This window comes from Pipistrellus kuhlii, unplaced genomic scaffold (genome assembly GCF_014108245.1).
Source record: "Pipistrellus kuhlii isolate mPipKuh1 unplaced genomic scaffold, mPipKuh1.p scaffold_m20_p_3, whole genome shotgun sequence".
Classification (NCBI taxonomy): Eukaryota; Metazoa; Chordata; class Mammalia; order Chiroptera; family Vespertilionidae; genus Pipistrellus; species Pipistrellus kuhlii.
In genome coordinates this window covers 150311364-150329665 of record NW_023425529.1, presented here as the reverse complement: position 1 = coordinate 150329665, position 18302 = coordinate 150311364, and the positions used below count along the sequence as shown (strand labels likewise).

The following is an 18302-nucleotide window of genomic DNA, read 5'->3' as shown; positions in this document are numbered from 1 at the left end:
AGCCTTCCCCCTCACACAGAAATACACATTAGATGACTGAGGAGGACGCCACCATAGTAATAAAGAATGCTATATAATTCTCAAAACAATTAATCATGTGAGCTTGTTTCCTATTAAACAAAAACCTCAGCGCTATAACAGGTTAATAATGCCTCCACTGGATTCCCGGCAGTAGGCAGACAGGCATACAAAGTGAAGGCCACAGATGTGTCACTCGGTTGGATAATCAAATACAAATCAAAAGAGTACAGAGATCCAGAGCCCTGGCTGGTTTGGCTCAGTGGATAGAGTATCAGCCTGCGGACTGAAGAGTCCCAGGTTCGATTCCCATGAAGGGCACGTGCCAAGGTTGTGACACAGTCCCCAGTGTGGGGCCTGCAGGAGGCAGCCGATCAATGATTCTCTCTCATTGATGTTTCTATCTCTCTCCCTCTCCCTTCCTCTCTGAAATCAATAAAAAATTTTAAAATTTTTAAAACGAGTACAGAGATCCAATTAGGAAAAATCAAGGGACTTTGATTTCAGCATAAAACCGCCAAGAGCAAGACTTTCTGGCTCTTTTGGTCTCAAACGGAAATACTCTCACCCATTCTCAAAACAAGTGTCCCCGAAATGCTGCCCAGGGGTGTCAGAGCCCAGATGTTCACCCAGCCTCCTTGAGGTTTAACAAACGGCATTCCCCCGCGAGTGACCAAGGTGGCCAGGAAATCAACATTCATGGTGGCAAATACCCACCTGCCAATTTCCTGGCCCCTTCTTTCCCTCCTCTCCCCACAATCTTAAGTGCTATTAGGTGTGCTGCCCACTGAAAGGAAGACAATTTACTAGAGTAGTTGCCAACAGCATTACTGATAGAATCAAGCAAAATGGTGATTTACTCAGTTCAAGTAAAGAGAGGCAATCAGAGGTACTGAAAAAGGCCACGCGAGGTTGAATTCATAGGTAGGAACGCAGGATATCATAGTCTTCAGAAAGTAACTTTTTGCCTCAAAATGAGTGTGTTTTTAAGATCTGGAAACACCTCATTTGCATGGCACCTCCGCCATTCCGGGAACACGGTCAAAGAATCTCTCATGTTACAGCTGCTAAGCAGGGTGAACCTGAGAGGTTCGAATGAAATCCAGAGGCTAAAGGACCAACAGTGTCTAAGAGGCAGAGTGATGTATAAACTTAGATTTGGATCAGCTTGTGACTACAAATTCAGAGCTCTTACAAACAGCTGGTGACCTCAGCTGAGGTTTGAGAAGTCCAAGGTAATTTTACCAAGAAGCCCTAGAAGGGGGTCTTACTTTCCTTCACTCAACAAAGACTTAGTGACCACGGACAGTGGGCCATGGCCATGCTAGGCAGCAGTTACACAGAAGTATACAGTATAAGCCAGCATCTGCAGGTCCGCAGGGCAGAGGCGCTTCTCCCAGCACACACACAGAGAAGGCAGGTGAGTCACCGATCCTCCTGTGACCTCACAGGGAAACCCTGCACCACTCCGCAGCCACCACGCCAGCTGTGCCCCCAAGAGCCCTAACTGCCAGAGCATCCATCAGAATTGGGTGTTTTCTTGAACATTCCAGACTCTTCTGGAAAAACTCCTGCTACAGTTCTATTTTCTAACTCCCGAGGATAGCTAACAATTCTCATAAAAAATGGCTCCCACACCCACCCCCAAAGCCCACTGAGGAATAAATAGCCAGTGATAAAAATAAAAAATAAAAAAAAAGACAGGAAGATGGAGTCATGATAGTCCCTTAAATCCCTCTAAGCACATTCTGGGAACGCTCCACATGATAAATATTCAGAAAGCAAGTCATCTGGGGAACCACCCCTCCCCACAGCCAGCTCAGCGGCATTCCACTGAGAAAGGTCAACAGGAAATGACCTCACAAGACCTTCACCCTTAATGGCATTAATACAAGGATAACCAAGCAACATAAAGGAGAAGGAAATGCATGAAACATAAGTACAAAATATTACAAATTGGAAAAATCCAGATTGTGAAAGAGGCTATTAATCTTTGATTAATAATGCCTCACAACCAAAGGACTTGTACGCATGCATATAGGCCTAACCAATGAACACAAGCAATGGGGTTGAAGGCATGAGTGGGGGGAGAATAGAAATAAAATATAAAACTAAAAAAATAATAATAATGTCTCACAAATCTCCCACACAACATTCAATGTGCAGATATATGCCATTCTAGGTTGATGGGATGGCAAGAACGGCCATCATTTTTCCTTAAAAGACATGAAACACTACTCTCAAGTGTGTTGTGTAATCCAAACCACCAAATGGCCAATTCCAAGCAGATGTGCTGCACAGTTACCTCAGAAGGAGGTAAAATTCACGTCAATTTAGCTGCAGGATCGACATCCATCATCAACTATCTAAAGGCCTTCTGACAGTTAATCTCTCATAGTGATTTGATAGGAACATTAAGTCACTTTCCACATAATTAACAGGAAGAAACCCCTTGCTCATAGATAATGTTTAAATGGCAGATGAAAATAAAGTCTTCCAATAAACATATTGGGTTAGATGCTTTGGATGGCAATGACAGAATTAGAAAGTAAGTAAATTTATTATCCAGTGCACTAAGTGCACAGTTGTATTACTCAGTATACTACATTTTCTATTATTTATTATATAAGCTCCGGTTCAGGAAGATTAGACTCAATGATGCCCACAAGGATTCTGGTTCCATCTTCCAGCCTCATCCTCATCTTCACCTGAAGGCTAGTCACAGCATGGCTACTATGGTGCCAGGTGCCACAGCCAGTCTAGTCTTTGGGTTTCTTTTAAGAGCAAAGAAACATCCCCCAGAACCCCCTTCCAAAACCTCCCAGTGCTGAAGGCTCCTGGGAAGAATCTTCCTTCAGGACAAAAGGCACTTGAAGAAGCCTGTGCAGTGATTAACCTGACAACACCACATGAGTGCTAGCGTGAAGCTTGGAGCTGCAGTAACCATCCTATATAATAAAAACCTAACATGCAAATTGACCAAACAGTGGAACAACCAGCCGTTATGATGTACACTGACCACCAGGGGGCAGGTGCTCAAAGCAGGAGCTGCCCCCAACCAGCAGGCTCCAGGCCAACCAAGGTGGGTGCCAGCAGGGGAACCCCTCCCCCCATTGCCCTGCTGGTGACCGGGGCAGCAACAGGGGGCAGGACTGGTGAGTGGGCACATCTGGATGGCCAAGGCAGGTGCCAGTGGGCCTCCCCACCTACCAATCACCCTGCTGGTTGCCCCACAGATCGGTCCTGATCACCAGCCAGGCCTAGGGACCCTACCCATGCAGGAATTTTGTGCACCAGGCTTCTAGTTACCCATAATAGCTTATTAGGCTGTGACAGTCTTATTAACGACCAGGCAACAAACCCAGATACAAACAGCAATATGCGGGAATGACACTGTGAAAACACAGAAAGAGCCTGGGTCCCTGATGATGCTGTAAGCTACAACATCCAACTGAAACCCCCTTCTTATTATTATTTGAGGCAACCAAATGCCTGCTGGCTTACACCGCTATCAGACATGCTAATAGCACTTGAAGATATACGTACTCTGAACGGTCCTTTTGAAGTCTTAGGGAAAGAGCACGAATAGCTTGCCTGAACATCCCAAAGATGCAGAAGGGCAGATGACTGGTTTCAATGGCTACATGTCCAATCCTCGTTCCCTTCGATATCTTCCTCTAACTTCCATATTGTAAAATAGCGTAGGGTTTTCATTACAAAATTTTAATCCAAACCAACCAATCTTTATTTACCTTCTATGGGTAAAAGAAACTAAAATCAGGAAAGCATACTTTCTGCCCTGACAATGCTTGTTATTTGATTCAGAAACGAGAGTACACAGATAATAAGATATCACTACTGCCAAAATAGAGGAGCTACAAAATACAAAGCCTTTTACAACCACCTACATGAGTCACACTGACCTCTTTTTAGGATGTAAAGTTTTGTTTTTTACCCAGCACCTCATTTTTTTTATTGATTTCAAAAATATTTCTTTCCCATAGTCCTTCTGTGCGCTAAAGAACAAACACAACTCAATTTAAAATTTTAGAAATCTATTTGATCAGAATTTTAAACACCTATTTCCCCAAACTTTCAAAATAGCAAGCTGTTTTTTTTCATTTTTACATCTTTTCAACTCATTTGAAGTTACAAAAGAACAAACTGCTCCATCACCCTCAAATACAGTAAATAGTCTGATTGCTTGAACAGACCAATACTAGTCTATGCAAAAATGTGTTATTTTTCAGCCCTAGCTGGTTTGGCTCAATGGATAGAGCATCAGCCTGCATACTAAAGGGTCCTGGGTTTGATTCCAGTCGAGGGCATGTGCCCAGGTTTCCGGCTCAATCCCAGTAGCAGGTGAGTAGGAGGCAACCGATCAATGATTCTCTCTCATCATTGATGTTTCTATCTCTCTCCCTCTTCCTTCCTCCCTGAAATCAATAAAAATCTTTTTTTTAATGTTTTCTTTTTCAAAGCTGAATAATGCCCTAACCTTCAATAACTTCAATAATTATGCCATGTACAACATTTTCCTACTAATTTTGCTCTGCAAAAGATACCATTAAAAAATGAAAAAGTTAAAAAAAATAAGAAGACATCATGTACAGCTTATTGTATGTCAATTACCACTCAAAAGCTATATAAAGCAATCAGATAAAAAAAGTTAAAAAGACAATATAATAGACACTTAACAACAGATATGTAAATGGTTAATAAGCACGTGAAAAGCCATCATGAGTCATCAGGGAAATATAAAATTAAACAATGAGATTCCCCTACACACCCAGCAAAATGAAAAAAAAAAAATGGCTAAAATGAAAAACACTGACAATTTCAAGTGTTAGTGAGGATTATAGTAACTGGACCGCTCACACATTGCTGGTGGGAATATAAAAATGGCACAAACACTCTGGGAGAAAATGATAGCAGTTTATTTAAAGTTAAGCATACACCATTATAAGACCCATCAATAAAAATGAAAACAGATCACACAAAGACTGTTAACAAATGTTCATAGCAGCTGTGTTCATGTTAGCCCAGACTGGAAACAACCAGAATGGCCAAAGGTGACCAGATAATCAAATCGTAGCATATCCAGACACTGAAAAACTACTGAGCAAGAGAAAGTAATAAACTGATAAGAGGGTGAGAAGAAGGAGGGAGATGGAGTAGAAATTAAGGAGAGCCGAGACCGGTTTTGCTTAGTAGATAGAGCGTCGCCCTGCGGACTGAAGGGTCCCAGGTTCAATTCCAGTCAAGCAAGGGCATGTACCTTGGTTGCAGGCACATCCCCAGTAGTGGGTGTGCAAGAGGCAGCTGATCGATGATTCTCTCTCATCTATGTTTCTAACTCTCTATCCCTCTCTTTCCTCTCTGCAAAAAATCAATAAAATATATTTAAAAAAAAAAAAGAAATTAAGGAGAAAGGAATAAAAGGAGGAAAAAGAAATTATACCTAGACATAGTGAAAGTGCAGAATATCAAAGAATTCTAAAAGGAGCTGGAGAGGGGAAAAAAAAACAGGCTGTTTACAAAAAAAAAAAAATTAGCCTGACAGCCATGGCAGCAACAACAATAGAACCAAAAGACAGCTGAATGACCCAGGAAAAACAATCCAGAATTGCACATTCAGATAATCGATCACTCCAGAACACAGATATTGAAAGGCACACAAAAACTGAGATTACCACCAAGACATGCTCACTAATGGAACATCTAAAAAAAATTCCTCTCAGGAAGTAGGAACATCATCACAGAATCAAGTTTTGATGTATAAGAAGGCATGGTGAGCACATTAAATCTATACAGATAAGAACGACAAATACACAACAATAACAATTTGAAGGAGGCTAAGAAATGAGAACGACATATACAAGAACAGGCACTAAAAGGTTAATGGTTGGCTTGAGTAGTAGGTGCAAGATTTCAGCTATTACTTTCTTCTTCACGCTTTTATTGTCTGATTTAAAAAAATAAAAATAAACCTATTATTTTTTTTTTTTACCAAGCTTTAAATTTTTAATTAGAATGAAACAGAAACAAAATCAAACATCAAATTTTCAAATTCCCACAACAGCAACCTACCAGTGCTAATGTTAAATTTCCCTTAAAAACCTTAAAGATTAATTTGAAAGGACATCAAAAACTAGGTTTACTTATTCACTTCACAAGGATTCACTAAAGGTTTGCTATTTGCTAGGCACTACACTACACCCTGCATTAATAGGATGAGAACAAAATAATGGAAGTCATCATGGATTTATGGCTTCTCTTACAAAATACCTTTTGTGGAAAGCCACAAGTCTATGTAAAGTGAAGTTACTCTTCTGGTAAGGAACATTACTGTAAAAGACAAAAAGGCAATAGTTACGGCAATCTAGTTTGGCCTATGGTTCTTTTGTTTGAAAATGTATGCACAAATATGCCCAATTTTACACATGAAATTAATTCAGTGTCAATGATGTATCCTCACATTAATTTAATTGCCAACCTTGCAGTCTGTCTATGATTTCCATCCCACGTTAAAATAAGAAAGCTGCGGTTCTGAGTTGAGTTCCTAGGCAGCACAGTTTTAAGTCACATTGTATTGGATGATCCCCTACCTTATTTCACAAGTTTCAAAAACTCAGAGCCCCTTATTTACTATTTGTCAATCGCTCACTTCTGTGCAAAGTATCTACTTGGCCAAACATTGTGATCTGACTTAAAACAGGATAAGGGCAGCCTGTAAAAGGCCAGTTCCCCCACTTTGTACTAAACATTTCTAGGGGGCGTCTTTTTTTTCTCATTTTTTTATTAAGGTTATTATATGTGTGCATATCTTACCAATGCCACCACCCCCCCATACATGCCCTCCCTCCCCCTCTTGATTAAAAACAAAGCTTGTATGTGGCATAAAAGGCCTGGCGAAATCAGTATCTCAAGCAATGTGAATAGGAACCATTGGACGCTGACCTTCCTGGACATGTGGAAGTGGTTAACACAGTAACTGGCAGGAGCAGGGGGCACAGGGACTCTGTGTGATGAAGAGAAGCCACAGTAGAAACTCTAGCCACTCAAGGGCAAGAAAAGAAATTGATCCCCCTTGGCTAGCCCTCCTTTCCAGGGAGAGCACCAAACAAAAGAAGAGCTGGTTTGGCTCTTGGATGGAGCATCGGCCTGTGGACTGAAGGGTTCCAGGTTCGATTCGGGTCAAGGGCACATGCCCGGGTTGCAGGCTCAGTCCTCAGTGTAGGGCCTGCAGGAAGCACCAATCAATGATTCTCTCTCATCATTGATGTTTATATCTCTCTCTCTCTCTCTCCCTCTATGAAATAAAAATATTAAAAAAAAAAAAAAAAAAGGAGAAGGAGGAGGAAGGGGAAGAGGAGGGGGAGGAGGAGAAGGTGGAGAAGGAGGAGGGGGAGGGGGAGGGGGAGGGGGAGGGGGAGGAGGTGGAGAAGGAGGAGGAGGAGGAGGAGGAGGAGGAGGAGGGAAGGAAGGAAGGAAGGAAGGAAGGAAGGAAGGAAGGAAGGAAGGAAGGAAGGAAGGAGGGAGGGAGGGAGGAAAGAAGGAAGAAGAAGAAGAAGGAGGAGGAGGAGGAGGAGGAGGAGGAGGAGGGGGAAGGAAGGAAGGAAGGAAGGAAGGAGGAAGAAGGAAGAAGGAAGAGGAGGAGGAGGAGGAGGAGGAGGAGGAGGAGGGGGGGGAAATACAGACAGCACAGGAATCTGCAAGCCCACCACCACACCTCCCAGGCTGTGGTCACCAACACCTGGGCTACCTGTGCACCTACAGTAGAAAGCACCAAGCGATGTGTTTGGGTTTCTATGGGCCCCTCTCTTATCTGCAGCATCTTCCTTCAGAGGGGAAAGTGCTTTCCTCAGAATACCAGGCAGTTCTCAGCAATGAGCAAGGCCGGTTACAACAGGTGTGTTTTGAATGCTGTCAAAGCACTTCACCAGGTACCCATGAATCCATAAAACTTCCCTCATCCCCTGGAAAAGTCACTATGCCACCTTTCCTAAAGAGAGCTCAGCGTGCAGACACAGGCTCTTGTCTGGTCCCCAGTGTTCTCTACTCAAGAATGGAAAAAGGTTTCTCTTTTGATTTTACCCTCCTCATAAATACGTATCCTTTTCCAGATGAATTAAACTCCTATGTTCAATGAATGTTAGAGGATAAATTCCACTTTTTTTTGGGGGGGGGGGGCGGGGGGGAATACACATTTCAATATTCCTTTTAATTCTTATATTTAAAAAAAAAAAAAAAAGACATTTCCCTGAACAGTTTCTTTCATGAAAAGAAAAACAAAAACACTTATAAAATCACTGCCATAAACCAGAAGAAAAATGTCTAGGATAGGTTTTTCAATCTCCTTTTGGTAAATCTGACAACAGAGCAGTGTTAATATCTTATCCACAGAGGAATTAAATCCATGTATACATTTCAGGAAGAGACACTCTCCCTTGGAAAAGGGCATTATAAACCTAACGCCAGAATTCCTACAGAGACAGAACTCCTAAATGAAAAACCACACCTCGCTCACAGGGGGGCTTGCTATAGAAACTGTGACCCTAGGGGGCACAGCTACACCGTCACCAAGTATTTCAAGTTTCCCATCCTCATAAAAGAAACAAGAGAAAGGCGGTGTGGCTCAATGGTTGAGCATCAGCCCATGAACCAGGAGATCGCTGGTTTGACTCCAGGTCAGGGCACGTGCCTGGAATGTGGGCTCAATCCCCAGGAGGGGGTGATGATTCTCTCTCATCATTGATGTTCGTCTCTCTCTCCCTCTCCCTTCCTCTCGGAACTCAATAAAAATTGGGATAGTAAAAAAAGAAAGAAAACAAGAGAGTCTAGGAAGAACTGGGCTGGAAAGGCCTCCCCCCCTCCCCCAACATTTCACTCACCTCGCCTGCCACTGGCCAATAACGTGTCTATTTATTTTTCCCAGGAGCAGATCTATTAGCCAGACATTCTAAAAACACAAACATTTCGTTGTGCTTGGAGTAACTCCAATATCGGTGCCTTGCTGCAGAACGATGCTGCAGGAATATAAAGTGAGCCACGTGCATGATGAACCCAGAGAGGCAGTGCATGGTCACACACTGTCATCCCCAGAAGAACCATTTGGAAAGGAGGGTACACCCCAGCGGGGCGGGGGGGGAAAGGCTGTGGGATGAGGGGAGGAAGCCAAAGACAGGAGACTTCAGGAGGTCCCACCAGATCCAAACAAGGAGGGCACATTTTAAGGCGACTCCCCCAAAGCTCTCAGGGCTAAAAAGGCCTTTTTCTACCTCCTCTCCTGTAGAGGCTGAACAAGAAAAGCAAAGACAAGGCTGGAGGGTTCTGAAGTGGGCTTGGCAAGCCACCACGTGCAAAGCACATTGAGCATAGCCCAAAGCTGGGCCCGGGGGAAGGCACAGCCCGCGTGGAAGAGGTGGGGGTCCCCAAAAGCCATGGCTCTGAGGGAACGAGGAAACAGGCAGGGACAGGCTGAACTAGCCAAACCTGGGAAACTAACAAGACAGACATTAACAGCAATCATAAAACGAAACAGCCAGAGGCCACCGCGGCTCCGAGACCGCTAAACTGTTCCAGATGAGACTCAATCGCTCCACATCTCAAGGGGCTGATCTGATACCAGGGTCCTCGTTTCTTTGTGAGGCCCACCTCTCTTCTTCTTTTTTTTGGGGGGGGTGGGGGGGGGACCCTGCACAGACACACACACCCCCAACAGCCGCTGTACTCCAACAAAACCCAGACTCATTATGGTGAACTCATTTTTCCCCCTCCTCACATAAAACAGACACACACACACACACACACACACACACACACACACTGAAGGGTCTGGCCAGATCCTACAGCTAAAGTTTCCGGAACTTAAATCTTAAAAAAACCACAATCAGAAGTCGTTTTGAAACGCTCACCACAAAAATCTGTGTCCTTGGCTTTAAAAAAAAAAAGAAAGAAAGAAAGAAAAAGAAAAAGAAAAAGCATCTTGTTCTCCATAAAGGCAGGAGGTAGAGAGACAACCTCTAACTTAGGCGGTGGGTGTGTTCCTCTTTGTCACCCACCGAGGTGCTCGCGCCGCGCGTGGGGGAGCTGTGAGCTGCGGGCACCGGGCGGCGCGGCGGCGGCGGCCACCTCCCCGGCCCCGCGATCGGCTCCGGGGCCGAGATTGCGGCCGGAGGTCCGGAGGCGGCGGCGGCCGGCGCTGTCAGGGCGCCGGTGGGATGGGACGCAGAGGGTAGGGGGTGGGGAAGGGGGAGAAGGGCGCCGCCGGGTGGAGGCGGCGGGAGGAGACGCGCCGGACCCGGCGGGCTGAGCGCGCGGAGGTGATCGCGGTGCAAAGGGCAGCGCGGCGCCCGGAGGCCCGGGCTCTGCTATTGTTGCGGGGGGACTGCGCTGGGCCCGCGGGCGCCTCTCCCCCGCCTGGGGAAGCCTTGGTCCCACGCTCCGCCCGCCTCCTGGCGAAGGACCCTGCGGGCCACGCTCCCACCTCCGCCCGCGCCCCCGGGGGGTCGGGGTCCAGGCGCCCGGACTCGCACAAGTTGCCGCCCGCCCGCCCCTCCGCGGTCATTGTTCGCCGCGCGCCTCCTACCTCCCGGCGCCGGCGGCTCTGGCTCCCGCTCCTCCGGGCTCCGGGCTCCCGGCCCGCGGTGCAGAGGGCGCGGCGGCTCCGGGCTGTGCGGGCGGCGGGCGCTCGGCTGTGAATCCCCGCGGGCGGCGGCGGCGGCGGCGGCGGGAGCGCGCGCTCAGGGCTGGCGGCGGCCGGCCGAGGTCCGAGCCATCAAAGGCGACGCGGGGCGGAGGGGAGGGCGGAGCAGGCAGGGTGGGTGGGGAGCGTGCTCAGGGTCGCCATGGCCTCCTCGACGCCGGGCCGAACGCCGCTCGGGCTAAGGAAGAGCGGTTCCCAAGCGGGCGGCGGCCGCGTCCCCGCCCCGCGCCCCAGCCGTGCGCCCGCAGCCCTGCGCCCTGCGCCCGCGCGGGTCCCGCCGCCTCCGAGGCCGGCGAGCGGGAAGTGAAGGCGGTCGCGCCCCTCCCCGGACCTGGGCCGGCCCCTCGGGAAGCGGGGGAAGCGGGGGAAGCCGTGCAGCCCGAGCCGAGCCGCGGGGACCGGGAGGGAGAGCCACAGCCCCCTCCAGCGTTCAGCCGGCGCCCTGCGCCCCGCACGCCCCGCCCCGCTCGGCCCGGGGGCAGGTGCGCCCGCGGCCGGGAACGCCCTCCCTGACCCGGACGCGCACACCTCTGGTCCCTGCCTTACTGGGTCCCGTGGCCGGAGAGCCCGTGTCTCCACCGGGGACACGCCGGTCCGGCTGCTGTGGCTGAGGATGATAGAAGGAGAGGGATGCGCGGGGACAAAACCAGGAGCAGCTGGAGGGCGAGCAGCAGCGCGGGCTCTGCAGGGCACTTGTTGAGGACCTGCAAGGGGGCGGTGGCACCGCTCGTGTGCCCACCTGAGACTTGACGATGTGGCGCAGGGTGCGGCGCTTTGCAGGCACCCACCAGGGACCTTGAACCACCAAGGGGCAGTTGCGATCTCCCCCTCCCCCCCCTGGGAGGGCGCAGCGTCCTCTACCCAGGTGAATCCCAGAAACACACACACACACACACTCTCGCCCCCTCTGGGGGAAAGGCGTGGGATATTTTAGAAGCTGGTTTGCAGATTCTGGTTCGCCTTCAGGGTTTCTGGAAGTTGACAAAGGAGGGAGCAAGATTCGGGACCGAGGAGACACGACCTAAAAGGGGACAGGTCACTGCCCCACCCCAGCTGGGAGCTGCCGCCTTACCATCCCCCCTTCCTGTGTCCCACGTCTCACTTGTGCTTGCTGTCTTTGTGGATCTTCTATTGAGGAGGGGAAAAGGTCTGAGGGCAGCAGGCTAGAAAGGAAAGCAATCCTCTGCTAGATCCCCAAGCTAGTGGGCATCTGCTGCTGAAGGCCCTGGCTCCAGAACCCTGCTCGTTTTTGCAACAAGAGGAATTCAGTAGCCTCAAGCCTGGAGGGTGGATTTCATGGGCAAGGTCCCAGCTGAACCCTCAATGACAAGGAGCAGGGCAGTGCCTCCTTGAGGAAGAGTGGCTGACACAGAACAGCTCAGTAGAAGTAGGGGTGTTTGTACATAGCTGGTGTGAGTGGTTTCTGGAGAGGAGCAGAGACATATTTTGAGGATGAGGTACTGAACTGTATTTGAAAAAAAAACAAAAACAAAATCTGCCTGCGTCTTTGGTAAAGGTGGAAGTGAAGAGGGCCATAGAGGCCTCAACCCTGGGAAGAAGCAGCAGGTTGGTAGGTTGTGGTTGAAGAGAAACAGAGTGGTCCAGCCTTGGCTCTGATCTAACCTGTTGTGTGACTCTAGAGTAGGGGTGTCGAACTCAATCAGAGAAGGGGCCAAAATCTAAAATCCAGCCTAAATCGCGGGCCGAATGGTTTACTGGACAGTCATAAACTGTCATTGTGATGGAAACGCAGCAGAGTGCAGTGATGACAGCGTGGTGCGGGCCACATTGCAAGGCCTGGCGGGACGGATTTGGCCCGCGGGCCTTGTGTTTGACACATGTGCTCTAGAGACTAACATGGATCAGAGGTTTTAGGTCCAGTGGTTCCCTCAGGATGGTCCTCAGACCTGCAGCAGCACCTGGACATTAAGAAGTGCATGGGCCCCACTTTAGACCTACCTTCTCAGAGTCTCCAAACCTGTGTGCGGTAGAATCACTGGGAAGGCTAATTTCAACCGTCTTGTCAGATCTGAAATGGGGCCTGAGAATTTGCTCTCCTAACAGGTTCTTTGATAGTGCTGGGCCTACACTTTGAAAACCATTGTACGGACTATCTTAAATTCATAGAATCACTTAAGATTTTTTAAAAAATATATTTTATTGATTTTTTTACAGAGAGGAAAAGAGAGGGACAGAGAGTCAGAAACATCGATGAAAGAGAGTCATCGATCAGCTGCCTCTTGCACACCCCTTACTGGGGATGGGCCTGCAACCAAGGTACATGTCCTTGATCAGAATCGAACCCGGGACCTTTCAGTCCCAAGGCTGATGCTCTATCCACTGAGCCAAACCGGTTTCGGTTCACCTAAGATTTTTAAAAACCTGAATGCCCTAGCCAAATATAGGATATCCCCCCAAAAAAAATGTATACACACATTTTCAATAATTATAAAGGCAGTATTTATTAAAATACATTTCCATTTTCAAAACGGAGTTATCAGCTGTTAAAGTGGGCATACATTTTTCTTGGGGGTCGAGGGAAGAGAGAGACCATGCATGTCAGTATTTCTGGGGCTGGGATCCAAGCGTCAGTGTTTTTAAAGTGCTTCGGGTGATTTCATTGTGCAGCCAGCTTTGAGAACAATTGTTGTAGACAGAGCTTTTTATTTATTTATTTTTTAAATAAATTTTTATGTTTTAAATATATTTTATTGATTTTTTTTACAGAGAGGAAGGGAGAGAGATAGCGAGCTAGAAACGTCGATGAGAGAGAATCATCAATCAGCTGCCTCTTGCACACCCCCCACTAGGTATGTGCCCGCAACCAAGGTACATGCCCTTGACCGGAATCGAACCTGGGATCTTTCAGTCCGCAGGGCGACGCTCTATCCACTGAGCCAAACCGGTTTCAGCATATTACCAGTATTTTTTGAGGGAAAGTGACTTTTTGTTTGGTTTTTATTTATTTATTTTAAAATCCTTATTGTTGCCCTAGCTTAGTGGTCAGCAAACTGCGGCTTATGAGCCACATGCGGCTCTTTGGCCCCTTGAGTGTTCTAATGCCACTTCTTCAAAATAGACTCGCCCAGGCAGAAAACCGACTTCTGCCCATGGGCCACGAAGTTTCAATCGCACTGTACATGTGTGCCCGCACATGGTATTTTGTGGAAGAGCCACACTCAAGGGGCCAAAGAGCTGTGTGTGGCTCTCGAGCCACAGTTTGCCAATTACTGCCCTAGCTGGTTTTGCTCAGTGGATAGAGCATTGGCCTGATGACTGAAGGGTCCCCAGTTTAATTCCAGTCACAGGTACATGCCCAGGTTTTGGGCTCAATTCCTAGGGTGGGACATGCAAAAAGCAGCCAATCAATGGTTCTCTATCACCATTGATGTTTCTGTCTCTCCCTCTCCTTCTCTGAAATCAATAAAAATATATTTATAAATAAATAAATAGATAAATATACAAATGCAAAGAAACTCAATGTTATTTTTTTTAATCTTTTTATTGTTGAAAGTATTACACGTGTCCCCTTCTTTTCCTCATTGGCCTCATCTACTGGCCTCCCACCCCTGTCCCAGGCCTTCACCTCAGTACTGTCTGTGTCCACGGGATCTAATGGATCTCTTCCACCCCCACACACACCCCTGCCTGAGGGAAGGTGACTTAAAGGAGGTGATCCAAGAGGGTTTGCAGGCTGAGGGCCGGAGCCTGTGGGGAAAGAGTTAATGTAGGAGAAAAGAGGGGAGGCTTGGGGGCTCCAGCTGAGAGAGGCTGGAGTACCCCCAACCCCAGTTTCCTTCCAGTTCTCACGAACATTCTGTGCTTTGTACTTAAACTAATTGGAAGCACTTTTTAAATTCTTCTAACTGAAAAGCCAGGGGTAACTGGCCTAGAAAATCTGCAACCTGGACATTCAAACCCTGAATAATTAAGGCGTTCCCTCATCATTTTGTGTCATTTATGCCTAACTTTCAAGCTATAAAATTTATATTACCTTGATATTTTTTTCAATATATTTTTATTGATTTTTTACAGAGAGGAAGGGAGAGAGATAGAAAGCTAGAAACATTGATGAGAGAGAAACATCGACCAGCTGCCTCTTGCACACCCCCTACTGGGGATGTGCCCGCAACCAATGTACATGCCCTTGACTGGAATTGAACCTGGGACCTTTCAGTCTGCAGACCAACACTCTACCACTGAGCCAAACCGGTTTCGGCTACCTTGATTTTTTAACCCCATTTTACAGATGAGGAAACTGAGGCCCAGAGAAGTTAAGTAATTTACCCAAGGTTATATAGCAAGTAATGGTAGAAAAGGGCTTCAAACTCAAGTAGTAAGGCTTCAGAGGCCATGCTCTTAGCCACAATGCTCTAGAGTCCTAAATCTAGGACAACTGGAGAAAAGTATTAAAAAATATACTTCTTTTAGGATAGAAAATAGAATAGGATAAAAGTAAGAACTTTGGGTCTTTTTTTTTTTTTTCACTTTCCTTTCAAAAGGGGAAATTTAGGAGGAAACCAGCGGAAGGTCAAAGACTGCAGTCCTTTTGAATCTGGCCTGTGATCTTACCTTTCGATTCTCAGAGATTGAAAGGGTACATAAGGGGAAAGTATATCCATGTTGATGGTCACTTGAAGCATTTATATTGTTCAAAAATGTGTTGAGAATTGAAATAGGAATGGGGGGGGAGGTGAGTATTACATGTGTGTATGTCTGTCTCCATAATCAGAACAGCAAACCCCTTTGGGTTATTGACTTCATGTATGATGGCCAATGCAAAATCACTCTAATGCTTAGAAATCTGTAATAAGAGTTTCATAGTTTTTCATAATTATCCCCTTTAATATATATATATATATATATATATATATATATATATATATATATATTGATTTCAGAGAGGAAGGTAGAGGGAAAGATGGATAGAAACATCAATGATGCAAGAGAATCATTGCTTGGCCAATTCCTGCAGGGTCAACCTGCAACAGGGCATGTGCCCTGACCGGGAATCAAACTGTGACCTCCTGCTTCATAGGTCAACACTCAACCACTTGAGCCATGCCAGCTTAAATTGAACTTGAACACATTTTAAGACAAAGAAAAGTTCTTCCTGTCCTACACTCCAACAATTCCTGCTGAAAATCTATAAACTAAAGCATGTTGCAGGGTTGTCAAAGGATAAAGTAAAGAAATCAACTGCGTACTTGCCCCTCCCTAGATAGGATGTACAGCTGGTCCCCACAGATGCCTGCAACTCCAAACTTACTCTTCCCTCAACATAGCAAAGGGCAACCAGCCAATCCTCCTAAAACCCCCAATTCCCACCGAGTCTGTGGGGAATTTTTCTTTTATGAACTGGGCTTTAGAAGCATTTTTATCCTCCTGCAGGGGATCAAGGCTGCTTAATTACAGCTCTTAATCCTTGAAAAGAAGTGAATCCTAAATACAACCACACTTTTTTCCTAAGCAGAGGGACGTTGCTTTTCCCAGCAACAAGAGCTCTGTTGTTCAGCTCATTAATAAAAGGGTTGAAAGTAGACAAACATACAATAAACTAGTACTCGGTTGAATTATTCCTTTTTATCCCTTTCCTACAAACTGAGAATACCAGTGGAAAGGAGGAAATAAAGGTGTATAATTCATGAAATAATTTCTATCCTTGAACATACTTAAATCCCTACATACATTGAAATATAATCTACATAAGTGTAGTCTAAAATTATCTCTAAATATTTATTTCAATTCTGAATGAGGAGTAACCAAGAGAAATGGACTTTAATGACAGTAATCTGAAGTCAATTAAGTTTTTTACAAGTGGTAGTTATGAAATACCAAAGAAAGATAAAAATTTCCTTTCCTAGAAATGCTTAAAAATAGAGCAGATTTGTATATTATCAGTTGTTTTTCAGGACTGCCCCAAACATCAAGATGTAATTTTTTTTTAAATGGGCAAAAGATTTGCATAGACACTTCACAAAAGAAGATCTGAGAATAGTCAGTGATTAAAGAGCTTATTATCTGTCTGGCAAACACAAATTAAAGCCACACTGAGACACACTGCACGCCTACTATTATAGAATTGCTAAAATTAAAGAGATTCCCACCACCATCAAAGTTGGATGAGGATGTGGAGCAACCGAAACTCACGCTAATGAAAATGCAAAATGGCACAACCATTTTATGGAAAATCTGCCAGTTTCTTATAAAGTTAGACACACTCACAGTAAGACCATGAAATTCCACTCCTATGTGTTTGTTTACCCAAGAAAAAGAAAAACATATGGGCCGAAACCGGTTTGGCTCAGTGGAAGAGCATTGGTCTGTGGACTGAAAGGTTCCGGGTTCGATTCTGGTCAAGGGCATGTGCCTTGGTTGCAGGCACATCCCCAGTAGGGATTGTGCAAGAGGCAGCTGGTCAATGTTTCTCTCTCATTGATGTTTCTAGTTCTCTATCCCTCTCCCTTCCTCTCTGTACAAAAGCAATAAAATATTTTTTAAAAAGGGGAAAAAAAAGAAAAACAAATGTCCACAAAAAGACTCGTACAAAAATGTTCGTAGCAGCCCTATTAATAAAGCTCCAGATGCCCATCAACAGGATGGAGAACTGAGCTGGGGTCTATTCACACACAACAGACTACCACTCAGCAGTAAAAGGAAATATTGCCACATGCAACGACATGGGTGGATCTCAGGAGCATTCTGTTGAGAGAAAGGATCTTCACACACAAGAGAGGTACATATTGTACTTTCCTATTTTTATGATATTTTATGAAAAACTCAGAATGGAGGTTGTCTTTTAAGAGCAGAGGATGGAGATTGGCTGGGAAGGTACATGAGAGAACCTTCTGGAACAGTGGTCGGCAAACTCAGTCAACGGAGCCAAATATCAACAGTACAATGATTGAAATTTCTTTTGAGAACCAAATTTTTAAAACTTGAACTTCTTCTAATGTCACTTCTTCAAAATAGACTTGCCCAGGCCCTCGTATTTTTGTAGAAGAGCCACACTCAAGGGGCCAAAGAGCCGCATGTGGCTCGTGAGCCGCAGTTTGCCGAACAAGGTGCTAGAGTGACTATAATGTACTTAACGTGATAGAGGTTTGGGTTGTATGATGACTATGTTAAAACTTAATGATTTTAAAACAATTGATTTGTGCATTTCATTCTATTTAAACATTACCTCAAAAGAAAAGAAACAAGTACAGAACTTTAATAAAAAGGGGAATAAAATGTTAATAATAGAATCTTAGTGGTGGGTAGAAGCATGTTCATTATAAAATTTTTTCAATTTTGTTGTAATTTTAAACTTTTTATAATAAAATGATGAATTCCACTCCTAGGCATGTGCCCAAAAGAAATGAAAACATATGCCGAAACCGGTTTGGCTCAATGGATAGAGTGTCCGCTTGGGGACTGAAAGGTCCCAGGTTCGATTCCGGTCAAGGGCATGTACCTTGGTTGCAGGCACATCCCCAGTAGGGGGTGTGCAAGAGGCAGCTGATCGATGACTTTCTCTCATCGATGTTTCTAACTTTCTATCTCTCTCCCTTCCTCTCTGTACAAAATCAATAAA

General features: G+C 45.7%; 1 protein-coding gene across 3 annotated transcripts in view; it reads right to left on the bottom strand.

The window, feature by feature from the left end:
* FARP1 (FERM, ARH/RhoGEF and pleckstrin domain protein 1) overlaps positions 1-11130 on the bottom strand; it is a 282854-nt gene extending 271724 nt beyond the window's left edge. Inside the window, exon 1 of one of the 3 annotated variants that reach the window (XM_045588750.1) lies at positions 10610-11130. The gene's annotated coding sequence lies outside the window, so the exon portion shown is untranslated. The remainder of the gene's footprint in view (positions 1-10609) is intronic. The other 2 variants (XM_045588749.1, XM_036456564.2) reach the window with 2 other exon arrangements.
* Positions 11131-18302: the final 7172 nt, after the last annotated feature.